This window comes from Conger conger, chromosome 17, assembly GCF_963514075.1.
Source record: "Conger conger chromosome 17, fConCon1.1, whole genome shotgun sequence".
In the NCBI taxonomy this organism is placed as follows: Eukaryota; Metazoa; Chordata; class Actinopteri; order Anguilliformes; family Congridae; genus Conger; species Conger conger.
Genome location: NC_083776.1, coordinates 40,437,330 through 40,463,374, shown reverse-complemented (window position 1 = coordinate 40,463,374; position 26,045 = coordinate 40,437,330). Strand labels below are relative to the sequence as shown.

The 26,045-nt window shown below is 42.6% G+C and overlaps 5 non-coding genes across 5 annotated transcripts; all 5 read right to left on the bottom strand.

Annotated features, from left to right (window-relative positions):
• Window positions 1-1,647: 1,647 nt before the first annotated feature.
• Window positions 1,648-1,754, bottom strand: LOC133117290 (U6 spliceosomal RNA). The gene has a single exon (XR_009706073.1). It is a non-coding gene; the product is annotated as a U6 spliceosomal RNA (small nuclear RNA).
• Window positions 1,755-7,347: 5,593 nt separating this feature from the next.
• Window positions 7,348-7,454, bottom strand: LOC133117289 (U6 spliceosomal RNA). The gene has a single exon (XR_009706072.1). It is a non-coding gene; the product is annotated as a U6 spliceosomal RNA (small nuclear RNA).
• Window positions 7,455-13,042: 5,588 nt separating this feature from the next.
• Window positions 13,043-13,149, bottom strand: LOC133117288 (U6 spliceosomal RNA). Its single transcript, XR_009706071.1, has one exon. It is a non-coding gene; the product is annotated as a U6 spliceosomal RNA (small nuclear RNA).
• A 5,685-nt stretch (window positions 13,150-18,834) lies between these two features.
• On the bottom strand, window positions 18,835-18,941 carry LOC133117287 (U6 spliceosomal RNA). Its single transcript, XR_009706070.1, has one exon. It is a non-coding gene; the product is annotated as a U6 spliceosomal RNA (small nuclear RNA).
• Window positions 18,942-24,613: 5,672 nt separating this feature from the next.
• LOC133117286 (U6 spliceosomal RNA) lies at window positions 24,614-24,720 on the bottom strand. The gene has a single exon (XR_009706069.1). It is a non-coding gene; the product is annotated as a U6 spliceosomal RNA (small nuclear RNA).
• Between the last annotated feature and the right edge of the window lie 1,325 nt (window positions 24,721-26,045).

Here is a 26,045-nt window from a genome sequence, read left to right as displayed (position 1 = left end):
TGTGCACAGCCTCACATTGCAGGGAACCTCAGTCGCAGACGGGCCGGGCGCTGCAGGACATCAGCTTGGACCATGACACTGCGAACATCTTAGACCAGGACACATGCCTCCCATGGGCATGCTCCATTTATTCTACTTATTTATGTGATTAAAATATCAGACCAGTGATCATTCTCATGTGACCGCGATAGCAGTCACTCTAGAAGCCAGTGAAAAATATATTTTCATACATATTGAACAGCAGAAAAACGCTCAGCTTTTAACACTAGGCGTCAGCATAGCTCCAGTTTAAGTTTGAGGACGTGCAAATCAGTCCTTGTTTTGTTTGATGGCAGTTTATTATCTACTGTTGGAACAATTGCCGAATTTAGTTGCAGCAACAAGTAGGTCCCCATTCACGTCCATCTCTTGTACTCATGACATTTCTCCATGTTCTGCTGTGAACGAGTTGTGCCATATTTGTATTGTCATTATTATTATTATTATTATTATTAATAATAATATAATCATTTTTAAAAATCACAACGGTGCTCCCTTTCTGCATTTTGTACTATCAAATAAAATTTCTGCCTGGAAAAGAAATGAAATTGGACAATGAGTAGCAAAACATTCTCAAGAACTGAATTCGAGTTTGCTAGACCTGGATATATGAACAGTCACAAAATATTAGGAGATACCCTCGTGATACTCAGTGTCGTCAGAGTAACAGACAACAGCGATTCGTCTCATTTAAAGTTTTATTTCCAATATACACTCAAGGTGGTGTGCAGTGCACAAAGAAACATTTGCATCAATCAACGGAGGGGGAAAAAAGTGCCAAGTTGCAAGTCTAAAGCAAACAACCATCCAAAAATGAGCCCTTGCTCTTTGAAATTGGGGTTTATTTGATCAGAGGGAAGATGGCCAGCTACTGGCCCACCAGTGGGCCACACAAGCATACCACACCTCACGCAGAGCATCCGCCCATGTCCAGGCACTTGTCCGCTGGCGTATGAAGCCTTTTTCAAAGACGAGTCACCTCAGTGGCCTGTTGTACTCCTTGAAATGGGAACAATACAGAGAACCTGTTCTACTCTTTAAAATAGGACCGAGATGGATATTTTATTTCAAAAAAAAAAAAAAAAAGGTCGGCAGAGATGGAGATTCTATTTTTAAAATAGGACAGAGTTTCACTTTATTAGGTTTATCTCTACACTCGTACTTAAGACCAGCAATTTGCCGTGACGTCACAGTAGCCTGTGCTATCACAACAGCCGTTGCCCTCTAGCGGTTCATACACTCAGTGACCACTTTATTAGGTACACCTGTCCACCAGCCTGTAAATGCAAATATTTGGCCCACCCATTTCCTGTGCCGTCACAATAGCCTGTGATGTCACAATAGCCTCTGCCCTCGAGCAGAGTTAGTGGACACTCGGTGACCACTTTATTAGGTACACCCGGACAGCAGCTTGTATAAATGAAAATAGAACTTTCTGTTTTACAAAAATCACAAAACATGTTACCCTGGAGCTCAGGTAAGGCACAGAATCACCAATAAATGTTACCTGGACCTCAGGCAAGGCACAAAATATGCACCGCTTCACAAAAAATGTTACCCAGAGCTCAGGTTAGGCATGAAAATATCAACTGGTGCGCAGGTAAGGTTAAAAATATGGAACGCTTCACGAATTTGCGTGTCATCCTTGCGCAGGGGCCATGCTAATCTTCTCTGTATCGTTCCAATTTTAGTATATGTGCTGCCGGAGCGAGCACAAGAGACCTACCTGAGCCTGCGCTACCTAAGGGGCGGGTTCTGGCCATGGTTCGCAGTCATGGACTGAGTGCGAAAGCATGCATAGCACGCGTGTGTGCCTCGTAAGGACAGCCTAAACTGGCAGCACTTACAAACAAGACAAATCTGCATCAGGAGGTTTATCAAACACAACCTCTCATGTTGAGCTGAACACATTTAGACATCAATGTCCCTCCGAGGCAGGCAAATGGAGTCCACGGATGTGCGCTGCCGACTTATGCAGCCGACTGCCTCGATCCTGCTATTGGCTGCACCCTCACAAAGAACTGCACTGTCACCACCTCCAGCCTGTCCGCTGCATGCTGTCCTCATCTCAGTCACCATCAGCTGAACATGCTTGAAAGATTCATCGCACACTGAAAGAAAAAGAAAAAACACAACAACAAAACAATAGTATTACTAGGTATAGGTAAGGTCAGGCCATCTGACAGCAAAAGGTAAAATCTGAAGAAAAGTAAACAAGGAGCCCGCCATCTTCAAATTCAAATACGGTACTTCCGGATCTCCCCGTACATTGCTAGTAATTGCCACCAGAGGTCAGTCGGCTCATTCCTTTCACAAGGGCTCTCCAGCTAGAAAAGGGAAAACCGTCAAAAAGACGGTGCATGCACGGAAGAGCCTTACTTTGATACGGTCTATGGGAAGAACATCGTTTACATACAATTAATAGAGACACTTGAGAAAAAAACAAAAAAACACTGCATGGTTTTTAATACCATATACAGTACGCCCGAAAGGTACTTTACACTATAACAGAAACTGGAGGCTGAGTTTTTCAAGGCAATTCATCAAAAGTTAATTTAGAGTAAGCACTCGAAATTCACTAAAAAGGACGAAAACGCGGAGGAAACGAGTTCTTCGAAACACGAGTGTTTGCTCAAAACAAACGTGGAAAGCAGCATTCCCTCTTTGACCACTCAGCAGACTGCCGTGTGTGTATATCCAACCAAAGCAAGCTGAGTGGTTCTTCTGCGTTGTCGTTTTCGTTAGCTAGCCACTATGGCACACGATTATTTACTTCTGTGGTGTAGGCTAACTTAACACGGCGACTTTTGGCGTCCGCTGGGCCTACGTGGGGGAAATGCCACGTTTTCCAACAAGGCCTCTGAAAATGTTGTGACAATTGTCTTTACCTGTGCCACGTACGGTGCTTCTCATCTACTTCCCCAATCTCTAAGCATGCAAAATGGCCAGACACATACAATAAGCGAGGCACCGGAGCACTAAATTACATCGCCTCGCCAAGGTAGCAAACGAGCTAGCTACAGCCGGCCTAGCACGTGGAAACAGTTTGCTCAGTAGCTGGATAATCCTCGCACAGCTGCCTTCCAGAAAATGCAATAAATAGCCTACACGACTGTATTTACGACGTGTATCAGGAATAATCTTGTTAACAAGGGGGTTACTGTACGACGCGGAGGCGAAGGACTATGGCCACCAGTCGTTAGCTAGCAAGCGAACAAGCTAATTACACACCAAGTTAACGTGACATGCGGACCGCCTACAGCAGGCAACCTTACCCGAGAGACGTCCGGCCGCAGTAGCACTGTTTTATGTGAGCACGCGTCCATATTGCACCGAACTGAAACAAGTGAAACTATTTGGAAAAATACAATATTATCTCCCGTAGGCGACGAAGCCATCTGCCCGTGTAGGCCGAGTGCAAATACAGGCGTGGCTACGCAAAACTTTATTTGTGTACCACGTTACAGACAGAACTACAACAGGGTGTGTCTTACGATTTCTTTTTAAAATGTCTACGGATTTGGAGTCGCGAAGACCCATCGGCAGGCTATTCCAAAGGCTAGAGCAGTAATAACCAAAAGACGCTGCATCACCATATGCCTTTAGGTTCTAGCCTCCGGGACAAGACTGTGGGCTATTGTGAAGCCTTCAATCTAATTTCGTTTTAAATTTCGTAAGACATGCATTTTTAATGAGACATCTGGAATATACCCCATGTACAAAGTTCCTTTTTTATTTTATTTTTTACTGTACTCAGAATGATATACCTGATCTTCATTCAGAACTATGTAAAGGGGAAAAAACGCGAATGGTTTTCAATGCTGCGAATGTTTCACCCAACAGAATTCACACAGCATTGCGGTTTCCCGTTCTTTCTTTTTCACATTACATTACATTACATTGCAGGCATTTAGCAGACGCTCTTATCCAGAGCGACGCACAATGAAGTGCGACGAGGACCCTGGAGGACAGACATTCTCAACAAAATAACACCGTGCCACTGTGTAGGCCTTCCTGAGGATGACGCTTTTATCCAAAGCTACCGACAAGTCCTGATGTGTGTTTCTATCGGGATGTGCGGTGTACCTACAGGTTCAAAGACAAAATAAAACCAGTCTACAATACAACTAATGTATTTTCATAACTCGAGAAATATACCTTACATTCCCAACAAAATAACACCGTGCCACTGTGTAGGCCATCCTGAGGATGTTAGGTTGAGTTGCCACAATGCTAGCAAATAAATAAATAAATAAATAAATAAATAAATAAATAATCATTTGTTATTTAGCAGACGCTTTTATCCAAAGAGACCTACATGTCCTGATGTGTGTTGTACCTATAGGTTGAAAGACAAAATTAAACCGGAAACCAGTCTACAATACAACTAATGTATTTTGATAACTCGAGAAATATACTTGCCTGATGCAACTCAAAGTTACAAAATTCACCCAACTTTGCTGTTTCACTTTTTTTTTTTCTTCTTCTTTATTTTGGTTCATTTAACATTCCCAACAAAATGACACCGTGGCACGGTGTAGGTCATTCTGAGGATGTTAGGTCTAGTTGCTACAATGCAAGCTATAAATAAATAATCATTTGTTATTTAGCAGACGCTTTTATCCAAAGCGACCGACAAGTCCTGATTAGACTAAGCAGGAAACAGCCCTGGAGCAATGGGGTGTTAAGGGCATCCCCCAAGGGCCCAACAGCTGTGCGGATCTTATCGCAGCTACACCGGGGCTCGAACCGCCGACCTTGCCACTGCACTACAGGCTGGCCTCTTAAAAGTCAAATGGATTTGGCCACTTTACCGATCTTCTCTGTTCCAATGTTCCAATATGTTCCAATATTGGAGCCAATCAGAGGCCGTGCCTTGTTCCAATTTACAACTTTCACCAACTTTGACAAAGCGGCTCAGCCAATCAGATGGCCGGATTTGTTCCAAATTGAACACGTGTTTGTTCCAAATTCATCACGTGTTTAGCCGGCCAATTGTAGCTCTTCCTCCGTTTTGACTCAAATCGGCGCGTCGGCCATTGCTCCCGCATCGGTGAAAGGTAAGCTTTCAATGCGTTTTCTAATGAAATTTTTATTAAAATGAGAAGAATCATTTGTATTTTCATGTTAGCGATGGTCAGAGCAGGCTAGCTAGTTGGCTTTCGCGCTGTTCAATACGTTTATCGTTGCTGTTAATACACAGAACGAATGAATGAAAGAACTTTCCAGGTGTATAAACACATCATGTATGTATTTTTACATTAGAAATATATCGTAAGACAAAGCTGGCATGTCGCACATTTCGTTTTAATTACAAAACGTAATATTCTCTGGCTTGCAAGGCGGATAGCTGCTTGGCTATCTACCTACCTACCTCCATACCTCGATTCAGCGTGTGACTATACGAATAATGCAGCCTAATTACTCCCCCAATTTAATCATTTCTGTCGAAATGTTTTAAAAAGTGAGTCATTTCAGTGGTATAGTGTAGCTAGCTAGCTGTGGTTAGGTCTGTCAACTACTACATCTTGGTAGCCCCTGTGAAGTTAAATTAATTATTATTATTATTATTATTATTATTATTATTATTATTATTACTTTTAAATACTCTGTGTCACATAGCATGTTCATAAATCTTGTGATAAGCATGTTTTTCCTGTGTGCACAGCCTCACATTGCAGGGAACCTCAGTCGCAGACGGGCCGGGCGCTGCAGGACATCAGCTTGGACCATGACACTGCGAACATCTTAGACCAGGACACATGCCTCCCATGGGCATGCTCCATTTATTCTACTTATTTATGTGATTAAAATATCAGACCAGTGATCATTCTCATGTGACCGCGATAGCAGTCACTCTAGAAGCCAGTGAAAAATATATTTTCATACATATTGAACAGCAGAAAAACGCTCAGCTTTTAACACTAGGCGTCAGCATAGCTCCAGTTTAAGTTTGAGGACGTGCAAATCAGTCCTTGTTTTGTTTGATGGCAGTTTATTATCTACTGTTGGAACAATTGCCGAATTTAGTTGCAGCAACAAGTAGGTCCCCATTCACGTCCATCTCTTGTACTCATGACATTTCTCCATGTTCTGCTGTGAACGAGTTGTGCCATATTTGTATTGTCATTATTATTATTATTATTATTATTAATAATAATATAATCATTTTTAAAAATCACAACGGTGCTCCCTTTCTGCATTTTGTACTATCAAATAAAATTTCTGCCTGGAAAAGAAATGAAATTGGACAATGAGTAGCAAAACATTCTCAAGAACTGAATTCGAGTTTGCTAGACCTGGATATATGAACAGTCACAAAATATTAGGAGATACCCTCGTGATACTCAGTGTCGTCAGAGTAACAGACAACAGCGATTCGTCTCATTTAAAGTTTTATTTCCAATATACACTCAAGGTGGTGTGCAGTGCACAAAGAAACATTTGCATCAATCAACGGAGGGGGAAAAAAGTGCCAAGTTGCAAGTCTAAAGCAAACAACCATCCAAAAATGAGCCCTTGCTCTTTGAAATTGGGGTTTATTTGATCAGAGGGAAGATGGCCAGCTACTGGCCCACCAGTGGGCCACACAAGCATACCACACCTCACGCAGAGCATCCGCCCATGTCCAGGAACTTGTCCGCTGGCGTATGAAGCCTTTTTCAAAGACGAGTCACCTCAGTGGCCTGTTGTACTCCTTGAAATGGGAACAATACAGAGAACCTGTTCTACTCTTTAAAATAGGACCGAGATGGATATTTTATTTCAAAAAAAAAAAAAAAAAGGTCGGCAGAGATGGAGATTCTATTTTTAAAATAGGACAGAGTTTCACTTTATTAGGTTTATCTCTACACTCGTACTTAAGACCAGCAATTTGCCGTGACGTCACAGTAGCCTGTGCTATCACAACAGCCGTTGCCCTCTAGCGGTTCATACACACTCAGTGACCACTTTATTAGGTACACCTGTCCACCAGCCTGTAAATGCAAATATTTGGCCCACCCATTTCCTGTGCCGTCACAATAGCCTGTGATGTCACAATAGCCTCTGCCCTCGAGCAGAGTTAGTGGACACTCGGTGACCACTTTATTAGGTACACCCGGACAGCAGCTTGTATAAATGAAAATAGAACTTTCTGTTTTACAAAAATCACAAAACATGTTACCCTGGAGCTCAGGTAAGGCACAGAATCACCAATAAATGTTACCTGGACCTCAGGCAAGGCACAAAATATGCACCGCTTCACAAAAAATGTTACCCAGAGCTCAGGTTAGGCATGAAAATATCAACTGGTGCGCAGGTAAGGTTAAAAATATGGAACGCTTCACGAATTTGCGTGTCATCCTTGCGCAGGGGCCATGCTAATCTTCTCTGTATCGTTCCAATTTTAGTATATGTGCTGCCGGAGCGAGCACAAGAGACCTACCTGAGCCTGCGCTACCTAAGGGGCGGGTTCTGGCCATGGTTCGCAGTCATGGACTGAGTGCGAAAGCATGCATAGCACGCGTGTGTGCCTCGTAAGGACAGCCTAAACTGGCAGCACTTACAAACAAGACAAATCTGCATCAGGAGGTTTATCAAACACAACCTCTCATGTTGAGCTGAACACATTTAGACATCAATGTCCCTCCGAGGCAGGCAAATGGAGTCCACGGATGTGCGCTGCCGACTTATGCAGCCGACTGCCTCGATCCTGCTATTGGCTGCACCCTCACAAAGAACTGCACTGTCACCACCTCCAGCCTGTCCGCTGCATGCTGTCCTCATCTCAGTCACCATCAGCTGAACATGCTTGAAAGATTCATCGCACACTGAAAGAAAAAGAAAAAACACAACAACAAAACAATAGTATTACTAGGTATAGGTAAGGTCAGGCCATCTGACAGCAAAAGGTAAAATCTGAAGAAAAGTAAACAAGGAGCCCGCCATCTTCAAATTCAAATACGGTACTTCCGGATCTCCCCGTACATTGCTAGTAATTGCCACCAGAGGTCAGTCGGCTCATTCCTTTCACAAGGGCTCTCCAGCTAGAAAAGGGAAAACCGTCAAAAAGACGGTGCATGCACGGAAGAGCCTTACTTTGATACAGTCTATGGGAAGAACATCGTTTACATACAATTAATAGAGACACTTGAGAAAAAAACAAAAAAACACTGCATGGTTTTTAATACCATATACAGTACGCCCGAAAGGTACTTTACACTATAACAGAAACTGGAGGCTGAGTTTTTCAAGGCAATTCATCAAAAGTTAATTTAGAGTAAGCACTCGAAATTCACTAAAAAGGACGAAAACGCGGAGGAAACGAGTTCTTCGAAACACGAGTCTTTGCTCAAAACAAACGTGGAAAGCAGCATTCCCTCTTTGACCACTCAGCAGACTGCCGTGTGTGTATATCCAACCAAAGCAAGCTGAGTGGTTCTTCTGCGTTGTCGTTTTCGTTAGCTAGCCACTATGGCACACGATTATTTACTTCTGTGGTGTAGGCTAACTTAACACGGCGACTTTTGGCGTCCGCTGGGCCTACGTGGGGGAAATGCCACGTTTTCCAACAAGGCCTCTGAAAATGTTGTGACAATTGTCTTTACCTGTGCCACGTACGGTGCTTCTCATCTACTTCCCCAATCTCTAAGCATGCAAAATGGCCAGACACATACAATAAGCGAGGCACCGGAGCACTAAATTACATCGCCTCGCCAAGGTAGCAAACGAGCTAGCTACAGCCGGCCTAGCACGTGGAAACAGTTTGCTCAGTAGCTGGATAATCCTCGCACAGCTGCCTTCCAGAAAATGCAATAAATAGCCTACACGACTGTATTTACGACGTGTATCAGGAATAATCTTGTTAACAAGGGGGTTACTGTACGACGCGGAGGCGAAGGACTATGGCCACCAGTCGTTAGCTAGCAAGCGAACAAGCTAATTACACACCAAGTTAACGTGACATGCGGACCGCCTACAGCAGGCAACCTTACCCGAGAGACGTCCGGCCGCAGTAGCACTGTTTTATGTGAGCACGCGTCCATATTGCACCGAACTGAAACAAGTGAAACTATTTGGAAAAATACAATATTATCTCCCGTAGGCGACGAAGCCATCTGCCCGTGTAGGCCGAGTGCAAATACAGGCGTGGCTACGCAAAACTTTATTTGTGTACCACGTTACAGACAGAACTACAACAGGGTGTGTCTTACGATTTCTTTTTAAAATGTCTACGGATTTGGAGTCGCGAAGACCCATCGGCAGGCTATTCCAAAGGCTAGAGCAGTAATAACCAAAAGACGCTGCATCACCATATGCCTTTAGGTTCTAGCCTCCGGGACAAGACTGTGGGCTATTGTGAAGCCTTCAATCTAATTTCGTTTTAAATTTCGTAAGACATGCATTTTTAATGAGACATCTGGAATATACCCCATGTACAAAGTTCCTTTTTTATTTTATTTTTTACTGTACTCAGAATGATATACCTGATCTTCATTCAGAACTATGTAAAGGGGAAAAAACGCGAATGGTTTTCAATGCTGCGAATGTTTCACCCAACAGAATTCACACAGCATTGCGGTTTCCCGTTCTTTCTTTTTCACATTACATTACATTACATTGCAGGCATTTAGCAGACGCTCTTATCCAGAGCGACGCACAATGAAGTGCGACGAGGACCCTGGAGGACAGACATTCTCAACAAAATAACACCGTGCCACTGTGTAGGCCTTCCTGAGGATGACGCTTTTATCCAAAGCTACCGACAAGTCCTGATGTGTGTTTCTATCGGGATGTGCGGTGTACCTACAGGTTCAAAGACAAAATAAAACCAGTCTACAATACAACTTATGTATTTTCATAACTCGAGAAATATACCTTACATTCCCAACAAAATAACACCGTGCCACTGTGTAGGCCATCCTGAGGATGTTAGGTTGAGTTGCCACAATGCTAGCAAATAAATAAATAAATAAATAAATAAATAAATAAATAATCATTTGTTATTTAGCAGACGCTTTTATCCAAAGAGACCTACATGTCCTGATGTGTGTTGTACCTATAGGTTGAAAGACAAAATTAAACCGGAAACCAGTCTACAATACAACTAATGTATTTTGATAACTCGAGAAATATACTTGCCTGATGCAACTCAAAGTTACAAAATTCACCCAACTTTGCTGTTTCACTTTTTTTTTTTCTTCTTCTTTATTTTGGTTCATTTAACATTCCCAACAAAATGACACCGTGGCACGGTGTAGGTCATTCTGAGGATGTTAGGTCTAGTTGCTACAATGCAAGCTATAAATAAATAATCATTTGTTATTTAGCAGACGCTTTTATCCAAAGCGACCGACAAGTCCTGATTAGACTAAGCAGGAAACAGCCCTGGAGCAATGGGGTGTTAAGGGCATCCCCCAAGGGCCCAACAGCTGTGCGGATCTTATCGCAGCTACACCGGGGCTCGAACCGCCGACCTTGCCACTGCACTACAGGCTGGCCTCTTAAAAGTCAAATGGATTTGGCCACTTTACCGATCTTCTCTGTTCCAATGTTCCAATATGTTCCAATATTGGAGCCAATCAGAGGCCGTGCCTTGTTCCAATTTACAACTTTCACCAACTTTGACAAAGCGGCTCAGCCAATCAGATGGCCGGATTTGTTCCAAATTGAACACGTGTTTGTTCCAAATTCATCACGTGTTTAGCCGGCCAATTGTAGCTCTTCCTCCGTTTTGACTCAAATCGGCGCGTCGGCCATTGCTCCCGCATCGGTGAAAGGTAAGCTTTCAATGCGTTTTCTAATGAAATTTTTATTAAAATGAGAAGAATCATTTGTATTTTCATGTTAGCGATGGTCAGAGCAGGCTAGCTAGTTGGCTTTCGCGCTGTTCAATACGTTTATCGTTGCTGTTAATACACAGAACGAATGAATGAAAGAACTTTCCAGGTGTATAAACACATCATGTATGTATTTTTACATTAGAAATATATCGTAAGACAAAGCTGGCATGTCGCACATTTCGTTTTAATTACAAAACGTAATATTCTCTGGCTTGCAAGGCGGATAGCTGCTTGGCTATCTACCTACCTACCTCCATACCTCGATTCAGCGTGTGACTATACGAATAATGCAGCCTAATTACTCCCCCAATTTAATCATTTCTGTCGAAATGTTTTAAAAAGTGAGTCATTTCAGTGGTATAGTGTAGCTAGCTAGCTGTGGTTAGGTCTGTCAACTACTACATCTTGGTAGCCCCTGTGAAGTTAAATTAATTATTATTATTATTATTATTATTATTATTATTACTTTTAAATACTCTGTGTCACATAGCATGTTCATAAATCTTGTGATAAGCATGTTTTTCCTGTGTGCACAGCCTCACATTGCAGGGAACCTCAGTCGCAGACGGGCCGGGCGCTGCAGGACATCAGCTTGGACCATGACACTGCGAACATCTTAGACCAGGACACATGCCTCCCATGGGCATGCTCCATTTATTCTACTTATTTATGTGATTAAAATATCAGACCAGTGATCATTCTCATGTGACCGCGATAGCAGTCACTCTAGAAGCCAGTGAAAAATATATTTTCATACATATTGAACAGCAGAAAAACGCTCAGCTTTTAACACTAGGCGTCAGCATAGCTCCAGTTTAAGTTTGAGGACGTGCAAATCAGTCCTTGTTTTGTTTGATGGCAGTTTATTATCTACTGTTGGAACAATTGCCGAATTTAGTTGCAGCAAAAAGTAGGTCCCCATTCACGTCCATCTCTTGTACTCATGACATTTCTCCATGTTCTGCTGTGAACGAGTTGTGCCATATTTGTATTGTCATTATTATTATTATTATTATTATTATTAATAATAATATAATCATTTTTAAAAATCACAACGGTGCTCCCTTTCTGCATTTTGTACTATCAAATAAAATTTCTGCCTGGAAAAGAAATGAAATTGGACAATGAGTAGCAAAACATTCTCAAGAACTGAATTCGAGTTTGCTAGACCTGGATATATGAACAGTCACAAAATATTAGGAGATACCCTCGTGATACTCAGTGTCGTCAGAGTAACAGACAACAGCGATTCGTCTCATTTAAAGTTTTATTTCCAATATACACTCAAGGTGGTGTGCAGTGCACAAAGAAACATTTGCATCAATCAACGGAGGGGGAAAAAAGTGCCAAGTTGCAAGTCTAAAGCAAACAACCATCCAAAAATGAGCCCTTGCTCTTTGAAATTGGGGTTTATTTGATCAGAGGGAAGATGGCCAGCTACTGGCCCACCAGTGGGCCACACAAGCATACCACACCTCACGCAGAGCATCCGCCCATGTCCAGGCACTTGTCCGCTGGCGTATGAAGCCTTTTTCAAAGACGAGTCACCTCAGTGGCCTGTTGTACTCCTTGAAATGGGAACAATACAGAGAACCTGTTCTACTCTTTAAAATAGGACCGAGATGGATATTTTATTTCAAAAAAAAAAAAAAAAAAGGTCGGCAGAGATGGAGATTCTATTTTTAAAATAGGACAGAGTTTCACTTTATTAGGTTTATCTCTACACTCGTACTTAAGACCAGCAATTTGCCGTGACGTCACAGTAGCCTGTGCTATCACAACAGCCGTTGCCCTCTAGCGGTTCATACACACTCAGTGACCACTTTATTAGGTACACCTGTCCACCAGCCTGTAAATGCAAATATTTGGCCCACCCATTTCCTGTGCCGTCACAATAGCCTGTGATGTCACAATAGCCTCTGCCCTCGAGCAGAGTTAGTGGACACTCGGTGACCACTTTATTAGGTACACCCGGACAGCAGCTTGTATAAATGAAAATAGAACTTTCTGTTTTACAAAAATCACAAAACATGTTACCCTGGAGCTCAGGTAAGGCACAGAATCACCAATAAATGTTACCTGGACCTCAGGCAAGGCACAAAATATGCACCGCTTCACAAAAAATGTTACCCAGAGCTCAGGTTAGGCATGAAAATATCAACTGGTGCGCAGGTAAGGTTAAAAATATGGAACGCTTCACGAATTTGCGTGTCATCCTTGCGCAGGGGCCATGCTAATCTTCTCTGTATCGTTCCAATTTTAGTATATGTGCTGCCGGAGCGAGCACAAGAGACCTACCTGAGCCTGCGCTACCTAAGGGGCGGGTTCTGGCCATGGTTCGCAGTCATGGACTGAGTGCGAAAGCATGCATAGCACGCGTGTGTGCCTCGTAAGGACAGCCTAAACTGGCAGCACTTACAAACAAGACAAATCTGCATCAGGAGGTTTATCAAACACAACCTCTCATGTTGAGCTGAACACATTTAGACATCAATGTCCCTCCGAGGCAGGCAAATGGAGTCCACGGATGTGCGCTGCCGACTTATGCAGCCGACTGCCTCGATCCTGCTATTGGCTGCACCCTCACAAAGAACTGCACTGTCACCACCTCCAGCCTGTCCGCTGCATGCTGTCCTCATCTCAGTCACCATCAGCTGAACATGCTTGAAAGATTCATCGCACACTGAAAGAAAAAGAAAAAACACAACAACAAAACAATAGTATTACTAGGTATAGGTAAGGTCAGGCCATCTGACAGCAAAAGGTAAAATCTGAAGAAAAGTAAACAAGGAGCCCGCCATCTTCAAATTCAAATACGGTACTTCCGGATCTCCCCGTACATTGCTAGTAATTGCCACCAGAGGTCAGTCGGCTCATTCCTTTCACAAGGGCTCTCCAGCTAGAAAAGGGAAAACCGTCAAAAAGACGGTGCATGCACGGAAGAGCCTTACTTTGATACAGTCTATGGGAAGAACATCGTTTACATACAATTAATAGAGACACTTGAGAAAAAAACAAAAAAACACTGCATGGTTTTTAATACCATATACAGTACGCCCGAAAGGTACTTTACACTATAACAGAAACTGGAGGCTGAGTTTTTCAAGGCAATTCATCAAAAGTTAATTTAGAGTGAGCACTCGAAATTCACTAAAAAGGACGAAAACGCGGAGGAAACGAGTTCTTCGAAACACGAGTGTTTGCTCAAAACAAACGTGGAAAGCAGCATTCCCTCTTTGACCACTCAGCAGACTGCCGTGTGTGTATATCCAACCAAAGCAAGCTGAGTGGTTCTTCTGCGTTGTCGTTTTCGTTAGCTAGCCACTATGGCACACGATTATTTACTTCTGTGGTGTAGGCTAACTTAACACGGCGACTTTTGGCGTCCGCTGGGCCTACGTGGGGGAAATGCCACGTTTTCCAACAAGGCCTCTGAAAATGTTGTGACAATTGTCTTTACCTGTGCCACGTACGGTGCTTCTCATCTACTTCCCCAATCTCTAAGCATGCAAAATGGCCAGACACATACAATAAGCGAGGCACCGGAGCACTAAATTACATCGCCTCGCCAAGGTAGCAAACGAGCTAGCTACAGCCGGCCTAGCACGTGGAAACAGTTTGCTCAGTAGCTGGATAATCCTCGCACAGCTGCCAAGCCTTCCAGAAAATGCAATAAATAGCCTACACGACTGTATTTACGACGTGTATCAGGAATAATCTTGTTAACAAGGGGGTTACTGTACGACGCGGAGGCGAAGGACTATGGCCACCAGTCGTTAGCTAGCAAGCGAACAAGTTGATTCCACACCAAGTTAACGTGACATGCGGACCGCCTACAGCAGGCAACCTTACCCGAGAGACGTCCGGCCGCAGTAGCACTGTTTTATGTGAGCACGCGTCCATATTGCACCGAACTGAAACAAGTGAAACTATTTGGAAAAATACAATATTATCTCCCGTAGGCGACGAAGCCATCTGCCCGTGTAGGGCGAGTGCAAATACAGGCGTGGCTACGCAAAACTTTATTTGTGTACCACGTTACAGACAGAACTACAACAGGGTGTGTCTTACGATTTCTTTTTAAAATGTCTACGGATTTGGAGTCGCGAAGACCCATCGGCAGGCTATTCCAAAGGCTAGAGCAGTAATAACCAAAAGACGCTGCATCACCATATGCCTTTAGGTTCTAGCCTCCGGGACAAGACTGTGGGCTATTGTGAAGCCTTCAATCTAATTTCGTTTTAAATTTCGTAAGACATGCATTTTTAATGAGACATCTGGAATATACCCCATGTACAAAGTTCCTTTTTTATTTTATTTTTTACTGTACTCAGAATGATATACCTGATCTTCATTCAGAACTATGTAAAGGGGAAAAAACGCGAATGGTTTTCAATGCTGCGAATGTTTCACCCAACAGAATTCACACAGCATTGCGGTTTCCCGTTCTTTCTTTTTCACATTACATTACATTACATTGCAGGCATTTAGCAGACGCTCTTATCCAGAGCGACGCACAATGAAGTGCGACGAGGACCCTGGAGGACAGACATTCTCAACAAAATAACACCGTGCCACTGTGTAGGCCTTCCTGAGGATGACGCTTTTATCCAAAGCTACCGACAAGTCCTGATGTGTGTTTCTATCGGGATGTGCGGTGTACCTACAGGTTCAAAGACAAAATAAAACCAGTCTACAATACAACTAATGTATTTTCATAACTCGAGAAATATACCTTACATTCCCAACAAAATAACACCGTGCCACTGTGTAGGCCATCCTGAGGATGTTAGGTTGAGTTGCCACAATGCTAGCAATAAATAAATAAATAAATAAATAAATAAATAAATAAATAAATAAATAAATAAATAAATAAATAAATAAATAAATAAATAAATAAATAAATAAATAAATAAATAAATAAATAAATAAATAAATAAATAAATAAATGTTATTTAGCAGACGCTTTTATCCAAAGAGACCTACATGTCCTGATGTGTGTTGTACCTATAGGTTGAAAGACAAAATTAAACCGGAAACCAGTCTACAATACAACTAATGTATTTTGATAACTCGAGAAATATACTTGCCTGATGCAACTCAAAGTTACAAAATTCACCCAACTTTGCTGTTTCACTTTTTTTTTTTCTTCTTCTTTATTTTGGTTCATTTAACATTCCCAACAAAATGACACCGTGCCACGGTGTAGGTCATTCTGAGGATGTTAGGTCTAGTTGCTACAATGCAAGCTATAAATAAATAATCATTTGTTATTTAGCAGACGCTTTTATCCAAAGCGACCGACAAGTCCTGATTAGACTAAGCAGGAAACAGCCCTGGAGCAATGGGGTGTTAAGGGCATCCCCCAAGGGCCCAACAGCTGTGCGGATCTTATCGCAGCTACACCGGGGCTCGAACCGCCGACCTTGCCACTGCACTACAGGCTGGCCTCTTAAAAGTCGAATGGATTTGGCCACTTTACCGATCTTCTCTGTTCCAATGTTCCAATATGTTCCAATATTGGAGCCAATCAGAGGCCGTGCCTTGTTCCAATTTACAACTTTCACCAACTTTGACAAAGCGGCTCAGCCAATCAGATGGCCGGATTTGTTCCAAATTGAACACGTGTTTGTTCCAAATTCATCACGTGTTTAGCCGGCCAATTGTAGCTCTTCCTCCGTTTTGACTCAAATCGGCGCGTCGGCCATTGCTCCCGCATCGGTGAAAGGTAAGCTTTCAATGCGTTTTCTAATGAAATTTTTATTAAAATGAGAAGAATCATTTGTATTTTCATGTTAGCGATGGTCAGAGCAGGCTAGCTAGTTGGCTTTCGCGCTGTTCAATACGTTTATCGTTGCTGTTAATACACAGAACGAATGAATGAAAGAACTTTCCAGCTGTATAAACACATCATGTATGTATTTTTACATTAGAAATATATCGTAAGACAAAGCTGGCATGTCGCACATTTCGTTTTAATTACAAAACGTAATATTCTCTGGCTTGCAAGGCGGATAGCTGCTTGGCTATCTACCTACCTACCTCCATACCTCGATTCAGCGTGTGACTATACGAATAATGCAGCCTAATTACTCCCCCAATTTAATCATTTCTGTCGAAATGTTTTAAAAAGTGAGTCATTTCAGTGGTATAGTGTAGCTAGCTAGCTGTGGTTAGGTCTGTCAACTACTACATCTTGGTAGCCCCTGTGAAGTTAAATTAATTATTATTATTATTATTATTATTATTATTATTATTACTTTTAAATACTCTGTGTCACATAGCATGTTCATAAATCTTGTGATAAGCATGTTTTTCCTGTGTGCACAGCCTCACATTGCAGGGAACCTCAGTCGCAGACGGGCCGGGCGCTGCAGGACATCAGCTTGGACCATGACACTGCGAACATCTTAGACCAGGACACATGCCTCCCATGGGCATGCTCTATTTATTCTACTTATTTATGTGATTAAAATATCAGACCAGTGATCATTCTCATGTGACCGCGATAGCAGTCACTCTAGAAGCCAGTGAAAAATATATTTTCATACATATTGAACAGCAGAAAAACGCTCAGCTTTTAACACTAGGCGTCAGCATAGCTCCAGTTTAAGTTTGAGGACGTGCAAATCAGTCCTTGTTTTGTTTGATGGCAGTTTATTATCTACTGTTGGAACAATTGCCGAATTTAGTTGCAGCAACAAGTAGGTCCCCATTCACGTCCATCTCTTGTACTCATGACATTTCTCCATGTTCTGCTGTGAACGAGTTGTGCCATATTTGTATTGTCATTATTATTATTATTATTATTATTATTAATAATAATATAATCATTTTTAAAAATCACAACGGTGCTCCCTTTCTGCATTTTGTACTATCAAATAAAATTTCTGCCTGGAAAAGAAATGAAATTGGACAATGAGTAGCAAAACATTCTCAAGAACTGAATTCGAGTTTGCTAGACCTGGATATATGAACAGTCACAAAATATTAGGAGATACCCTCGTGATACTCAGTGTCGTCAGAGTAACAGACAACAGCGATTCGTCTCATTTAAAGTTTTATTTACAATATACACTCAAGGTGGTGTGCAGTGCACAAAGAAACATTTGCATCAATCAACGGAGGGGGAAAAAAGTGCCAAGTTGCAAGTCTAAAGCAAACAACCATCCAAAAATGAGCCCTTGCTCTTTGAAATTGGGGTTTATTTGATCAGAGGGAAGATGGCCAGCTACTGGCCCACCAGTGGGCCACACAAGCATACCACACCTCACGCAGAGCATCCGCCCATGTCCAGGCACTTGTCCGCTGGCGTATGAAGCCTTTTTCAAAGACGAGTCACCTCAGTGGCCTGTTGCACTCCTTGAAATGGGAACAATACAGAGAACCTGTTCTACTCTTTAAAATAGGACCGAGATGGATATTTTATTTCAAAAAAAAAAAAAAAAAAGGTCGGCAGAGATGGAGATTCTATTTTTAAAATAGGACAGTTTCACTTTATTAGGTTTATCTCTACACTCGTACTTAAGACCACCAATTTGCCGTGACGTCACAGTAGCCTGTGCTATCACAACAGCCGTTGCCCTCTAGCGGTTCATACACACTCAGTGACCACTTTATTAGGTACACCTGTCCACCAGCCTGTAAATGCAAATATTTGGCCCACCCATTTCCTGTGACGTCACAATAGCCTGTGACGTCACAATAGCCTCTGCCCTCGAGCAGAGTTAGTGGACACTCGGTGACCACTTTATTAGGTACACCCGGACAGCAGCTTGTATAAATGAAAATAGAACTTTCTGTTTTACAAAAATCACAAAACATGTTACCCTGGAGCTCAGGTAAGGCACAGAATCACCAATAAATGTTACCTGGACCTCAGGCAAGGCACAAAATATGCACCGCTTCACAAAAAATGTTACCCAGAGCTCAGGTTAGGCATGAAAATATCAACTGGTGCGCAGGTAAGGTTAAAAATATGGAACGCTTCACGAATTTGCGTGTCATCCTTGCGCAGGGGCCATGCTAATCTTCTCTGTATCGTTCCAATTTTAGTATATGTGCTGCCGGAGCGAGCACAAGAGACCTACCTGAGCCTGCGCTACCTAAGGGGCGGGTTCTGGCCATGGTTCGCAGTCATGGACTGAGTGCGAAAGCATGCATAGCACGCGTGTGTGCCTCGTAAGGACAGCCTAAACTGGCAGCACTTACAAACAAGACAAATCTGCATCAGGAGGTTTATCAAACACAACCTCTCATGTTGAGCTGAACACATTTAGACATCAATGTCCCTCCGAGGCAGGCAAATGGAGTCCACGGATGTGCGCTGCCGACTTATGCAGCCGACTGCCTCGATCCTGCTATTGGCTGCACCCTCACAAAGAACTGCACTGTCACCACCTCCAGCCTGTCCGCTGCATGCTGTCCTCATCTCAGTCACCATCAGCTGAACATGCTTGAAAGATTCATCGCACACTGAAAGAAAAAGAAAAAACACAACAACAAAACAATAGTATTACTAGGTATAGGTAAGGTCAGGCCATCTGACAGCAAAAGGTAAAATCTGAAGAAAAGTAAACAAGGAGCCCGCCATCTTCAAATTCAAATACGGTACTTCCGGATCTCCCCGTACATTGCTAGTAATTGCCACCAGAGGTCAGTCGGCTCATTCCTTTCACAAGGGCTCTCCAGCTAGAAAAGGGAAAACCGTCAAAAAGACGGTGCATGCACGGAAGAGCCTTACTTTGATACAGTCTATGGGAAGAACATCGTTTACATACAATTAATAGAGACACTTGAGAAAAAAACAAAAAAACACTGCATGGTTTTTAATACCATATACAGTACGCCCGAAAGGTACTTTACACTATAACAGAAACTGGAGGCTGAGTTTTTCAAGGCAATTCATCAAAAGTTAATTTAGAGTGAGCACTCGAAATTCACTAAAAAGGACGAAAACGCGGAGGAAACGAGTTCTTCGAAACACGAGTGTTTGCTCAAAACAAACGTGGAAAGCAGCATTCCCTCTTTGACCACTCAGCAGACTGCCGTGTGTGTATATCCAACCAAAGCAAGCTGAGTGGTTCTTCTGCGTTGTCGTTTTCGTTAGCTAGCCACTATGGCACACGATTATTTACTTCTGTGGTGTAGGCTAACTTAACACGGCGACTTTTGGCGTCCGCTGGGCCTACGTGGGGGAAATGCCACGTTTTCCAACAAGGCCTCTGAAAATGTTGTGACAATTGTCTTTACCTGTGCCACGTACGGTGCTTCTCATCTACTTCCCCAATCTCTAAGCATGCAAAATGGCCAGACACATACAATAAGCGAGGCACCGGAGCACTAAATTACATCGCCTCGCCAAGGTAGCAAACGAGCTAGCTACAGCCGGCCTAGCACGTGGAAACAGTTTGCTCAGTAGCTGGATAATCCTCGCACAGCTGCCAAGCCTTCCAGAAAATGCAATAAATAGCCTACACGACTGTATTTACGACGTGTATCAGGAATAATCTTGTTAACAAGGGGGTTACTGTACGACGCGGAGGCGAAGGACTATGGCCACCAGTCGTTAGCTAGCAAGCGAACAAGCTAATTCCACACCAAGTTAACGTGACATGCGGACCGCCTACAGCAGGCAACCTTACCCGAGAGACGTCCGGCCGCAGTAGCACTGTTTTATGTGAGCACGCGTCCATATTGCACCGAACTGAAACAAGTGAAACTATTTGGAAAAATACAATATTATCTCCCGTAGGCGACGAAGCCATCTGCCCGTGTAGGCCGAGTGCAAATACAGGCGTGGCTACGCAAAACTTTATTTGTGTACCACGTTACAGACAGAACTACAACAGGGTGTGTCTTACGATTTCTTTTTAAAATGTCTACGGATTTGGAGTCGCGAAGACCCATCGGCAGGCTATTCCAAAGGCTAGAGCAGTAATAACCAAAAGACGCTGCATCACCATATGCCTTTAGGTTCTAGCCTCCGGGACAAGACTGTGGGCTATTGTGAAGCCTTCAATCTAATTTCGTTTTAAATTTCGTAAGACATGCATTTTTAATGAGACATCTGGAATATACCCCATGTACAAAGTTCCTTTTTTATTTTATTTTTTACTGTACTCAGAATGATATACCTGATCTTCATTCAGAACTATGTAAAGGGGAAAAAACGCGAATGGTTTTCAATGCTGCGAATGTTTCACCCAACAGAATTCACACAGCATTGCGGTTTCCCGTTCTTTCTTTTTCACATTACATTACATTACATTGCAGGCATTTAGCAGACGCTCTTATCCAGAGCGACGCACAATGAAGTGCGACGAGGACCCTGGAGGACAGACATTCTCAACAAAATAACACCGTGCCACTGTGTAGGCCTTCCTGAGGATGACGCTTTTATCCAAAGCTACCGACAAGTCCTGATGTGTGTTTCTATCGGGATGTGCGGTGTACCTACAGGTTCAAAGACAAAATAAAACCAGTCTACAATACAACTAATGTATTTTCATAACTCGAGAAATATACCTTACATTCCCAACAAAATAACACCGTGCCACTGTGTAGGCCATCCTGAGGATGTTAGGTTGAGTTGCCACAATGCTAGCAATAAATAAATAAATAAATAAATAAATAAATAAATAAATAAATAAATAAATAAATAAATAAATAAATAAATAAATAAATAAATAAATAAATAAATAAATAAATAAATAAATAAATAAATAAATAAATAAATGTTATTTAGCAGACGCTTTTATCCAAAGAGACCTACATGTCCTGATGTGTGTTGTACCTATAGGTTGAAAGACAAAATTAAACCGGAAACCAGTCTACAATACAACTAATGTATTTTGATAACTCGAGAAATATACTTGCCTGATGCAACTCAAAGTTACAAAATTCACCCAACTTTGCTGTTTCACTTTTTTTTTTTCTTCTTCTTTATTTTGGTTCATTTAACATTCCCAACAAAATGACACCGTGCCACGGTGTAGGTCATTCTGAGGATGTTAGGTCTAGTTGCTACAATGCAAGCTATAAATAAATAATCATTTGTTATTTAGCAGACGCTTTTATCCAAAGCGACCGACAAGTCCTGATTAGACTAAGCAGGAAACAGCCCTGGAGCAATGGGGTGTTAAGGGCATCCCCCAAGGGCCCAACAGCTGTGCGGATCTTATCGCAGCTACACCGGGGCTCGAACCGCCGACCTTGCCACTGCACTACAGGCTGGCCTCTTAAAAGTCGAATGGATTTGGCCACTTTACCGATCTTCTCTGTTCCAATGTTCCAATATGTTCCAATATTGGAGCCAATCAGAGGCCGTGCCTTGTTCCAATTTACAACTTTCACCAACTTTGACAAAGCGGCTCAGCCAATCAGATGGCCGGATTTGTTCCAAATTGAACACGTGTTTGTTCCAAATTCATCACGTGTTTAGCCGGCCAATTGTAGCTCTTCCTCCGTTTTGACTCAAATCGGCGCGTCGGCCATTGCTCCCGCATCGGTGAAAGGTAAGCTTTCAATGCGTTTTCTAATGAAATTTTTATTAAAATGAGAAGAATCATTTGTATTTTCATGTTAGCGATGGTCAGAGCAGGCTAGCTAGTTGGCTTTCGCGCTGTTCAATACGTTTATCGTTGCTGTTAATACACAGAACGAATGAATGAAAGAACTTTCCAGCTGTATAAACACATCATGTATGTATTTTTACATTAGAAATATATCGTAAGACAAAGCTGGCATGTCGCACATTTCGTTTTAATTACAAAACGTAATATTCTCTGGCTTGCAAGGCGGAAAGCTGCTTGGCTATCTACCTACCTACCTCCATACCTCGATTCAGCGTGTGACTATACGAATAATGCAGCCTAATTACTCCCCCAATTTAATCATTTCTGTCGAAATGTTTTAAAAAGTGAGTCATTTCAGTGGTATAGTGTAGCTAGCTAGCTGTGGTTAGGTCTGTCAACTACTACATCTTGGTAGCCCCTGTGAAGTTAAATTAATTATTATTATTATTATTATTATTATTATTATTACTTTTAAATACTCTGTGTCACATAGCATGTTCATAAATCTTGTGATAAGCATGTTTTTCCTGTGTGCACAGCCTCACATTGCAGGGAACCTCAGTCGCAGACGGGCCGGGCGCTGCAGGACATCAGCTTGGACCATGACACTGCGAACATCTTAGACCAGGACACATGCCTCCCATGGGCATGCTCTATTTATTCTACTTATTTATGTGATTAAAATATCAGACCAGTGATCATTCTCATGTGACCGCGATAGCAGTCACTCTAGAAGCCAGTGAAAAATATATTTTCATACATATTGAACAGCAGAAAAACGCTCAGCTTTTAACACTAGGCGTCAGCATAGCTCCAGTTTAAGTTTGAGGACGTGCAAATCAGTCCTTGTTTTGTTTGATGGCAGTTTATTATCTACTGTTGGAACAATTGCCGAATTTAGTTGCAGCAACAAGTAGGTCCCCATTCACGTCCATCTCTTGTACTCATGACATTTCTCCATGTTCTGCTGTGAACGAGTTGTGCCATATTTGTATTGTCATTATTATTATTATTATTATTAATAATAATATAATCATTTTTAAAAATCACAACGGTGCTCCCTTTCTGCATTTTGTACTATCAAATAAAATTTCTGCCTGGAAAAGAAATGAAATTGGACAATGAGTAGCAAAACATTCTCAAGAACTGAATTCGAGTTTGCTAGACCTGGATATATGAACAGTCACAAAATATTAGGAGATACCCTCGTGATACTCAGTGTCGTCAGAGTAACAGACAACAGCGATTTGTCTCATTTAAAGTTTTATTTACAATATACACTCAAGGTGGTGTGCAGTGCACAAAGAAACATTTGCATCAATCAACGGAGGGGGAAAAAAGTGCCAAGTTGCAAGTCTAAAGCAAACAACCATCCAAAAATGAGCCCTTGCTCTTTGAAATTGGGGTTTATTTGATCAGAGGGAAGATGGCCAGCTACTGGCCCACCAGTGGGCCACACAAGCATACCACACCTCACGCAGAGCATCCGCCCATGTCCAGGCACTTGTCCGCTGGCGTATGAAGCCTTTTTCAAAGACGAGTCACCTCAGTGGCCTGTTGCACTCCTTGAAATGGGAACAATACAGAGAACCTGTTCTACTCTTTAAAATAGGACCGAGATGGATATTTTATTTCAAAAAAAAAAAAAAAAAAGGTCGGCAGAGATGGAGATTCTATTTTTAAAATAGGACAGTTTCACTTTATTAGGTTTATCTCTACACTCGTACTTAAGACCACCAATTTGCCGTGACGTCACAGTAGCCTGTGCTATCACAACAGCCGTTGCCCTCTAGCGGTTCATACACACTCAGTGACCACTTTATTAGGTACACCTGTCCACCAGCCTGTAAATGCAAATATTTGGCCCACCCATTTCCTGTGCCGTCACAATAGCCTGTGATGTCACAATAGCCTCTGCCCTCGAGCAGAGTTAGTGGACACTCGGTGACCACTTTATTAGGTACACCCGGACAGCAGCTTGTATAAATGAAAATAGAACTTTCTGTTTTACAAAAATCACAAAACATGTTACCCTGGAGCTCAGGTAAGGCACAGAATCACCAATAAATGTTACCTGGACCTCAGGCAAGGCACAAAATATGCACCGCTTCACAAAAAATGTTACCCAGAGCTCAGGTTAGGCATGAAAATATCAACTGGTGCGCAGGTAAGGTTAAAAATATGGAACGCTTCACGAATTTGCGTGTCATCCTTGCGCAGGGGCCATGCTAATCTTCTCTGTATCGTTCCAATTTTAGTATATGTGCTGCCGGAGCGAGCACAAGAGACCTACCTGAGCCTGCGCTACCTAAGGGGCGGGTTCTGGCCATGGTTCGCAGTCATGGACTGAGTGCGAAAGCATGCATAGCACGCGTGTGTGCCTCGTAAGGACAGCCTAAACTGGCAGCACTTACAAACAAGACAAATCTGCATCAGGAGGTTTATCAAACACAACCTCTCATGTTGAGCTGAACACATTTAGACATCAATGTCCCTCCGAGGCAGGCAAATGGAGTCCACGGATGTGCGCTGCCGACTTATGCAGCCGACTGCCTCGATCCTGCTATTGGCTGCACCCTCACAAAGAACTGCACTGTCACCACCTCCAGCCTGTCCGCTGCATGCTGTCCTCATCTCAGTCACCATCAGCTGAACATGCTTGAAAGATTCATCGCACACTGAAAGAAAAAGAAAAAACACAACAACAAAACAATAGTATTACTAGGTATAGGTAAGGTCAGGCCATCTGACAGCAAAAGGTAAAATCTGAAGAAAAGTAAACAAGGAGCCCGCCATCTTCAAATTCAAATACGGTACTTCCGGATCTCCCCGTACATTGCTAGTAATTGCCACCAGAGGTCAGTCGGCTCATTCCTTTCACAAGGGCTCTCCAGCTAGAAAAGGGAAAACCGTCAAAAAGACGGTGCATGCACGGAAGAGCCTTACTTTGATACAGTCTATGGGAAGAACATCGTTTACATACAATTAATAGAGACACTTGAGAAAAAAACAAAAAAACACTGCATGGTTTTTAATACCATATACAGTACGCCCGAAAGGTACTTTACACTATAACAGAAACTGGAGGCTGAGTTTTTCAAGGCAATTCATCAAAAGTTAATTTAGAGTAAGCACTCGAAATTCACTAAAAAGGACGAAAACGCGGAGGAAACGAGTTCTTCGAAACACGAGTCTTTGCTCAAAACAAACGTGGAAAGCAGCATTCCCTCTTTGACCACTCAGCAGACTGCCGTGTGTGTATATCCAACCAAAGCAAGCTGAGTGGTTCTTCTGCGTTGTCGTTTTCGTTAGCTAGCCACTATGGCACACGATTATTTACTTCTGTGGTGTAGGCTAACTTAACACGGCGACTTTTGGCGTCCGCTGGGCCTACGTGGGGGAAATGCCACGTTTTCCAACAAGGCCTCTGAAAATGTTGTGACAATTGTCTTTACCTGTGCCACGTACGGTGCTTCTCATCTACTTCCCCAATCTCTAAGCATGCAAAATGGCCAGACACATACAATAAGCGAGGCACCGGAGCACTAAATTACATCGCCTCGCCAAGGTAGCAAACGAGCTAGCTACAGCCGGCCTAGCACGTGGA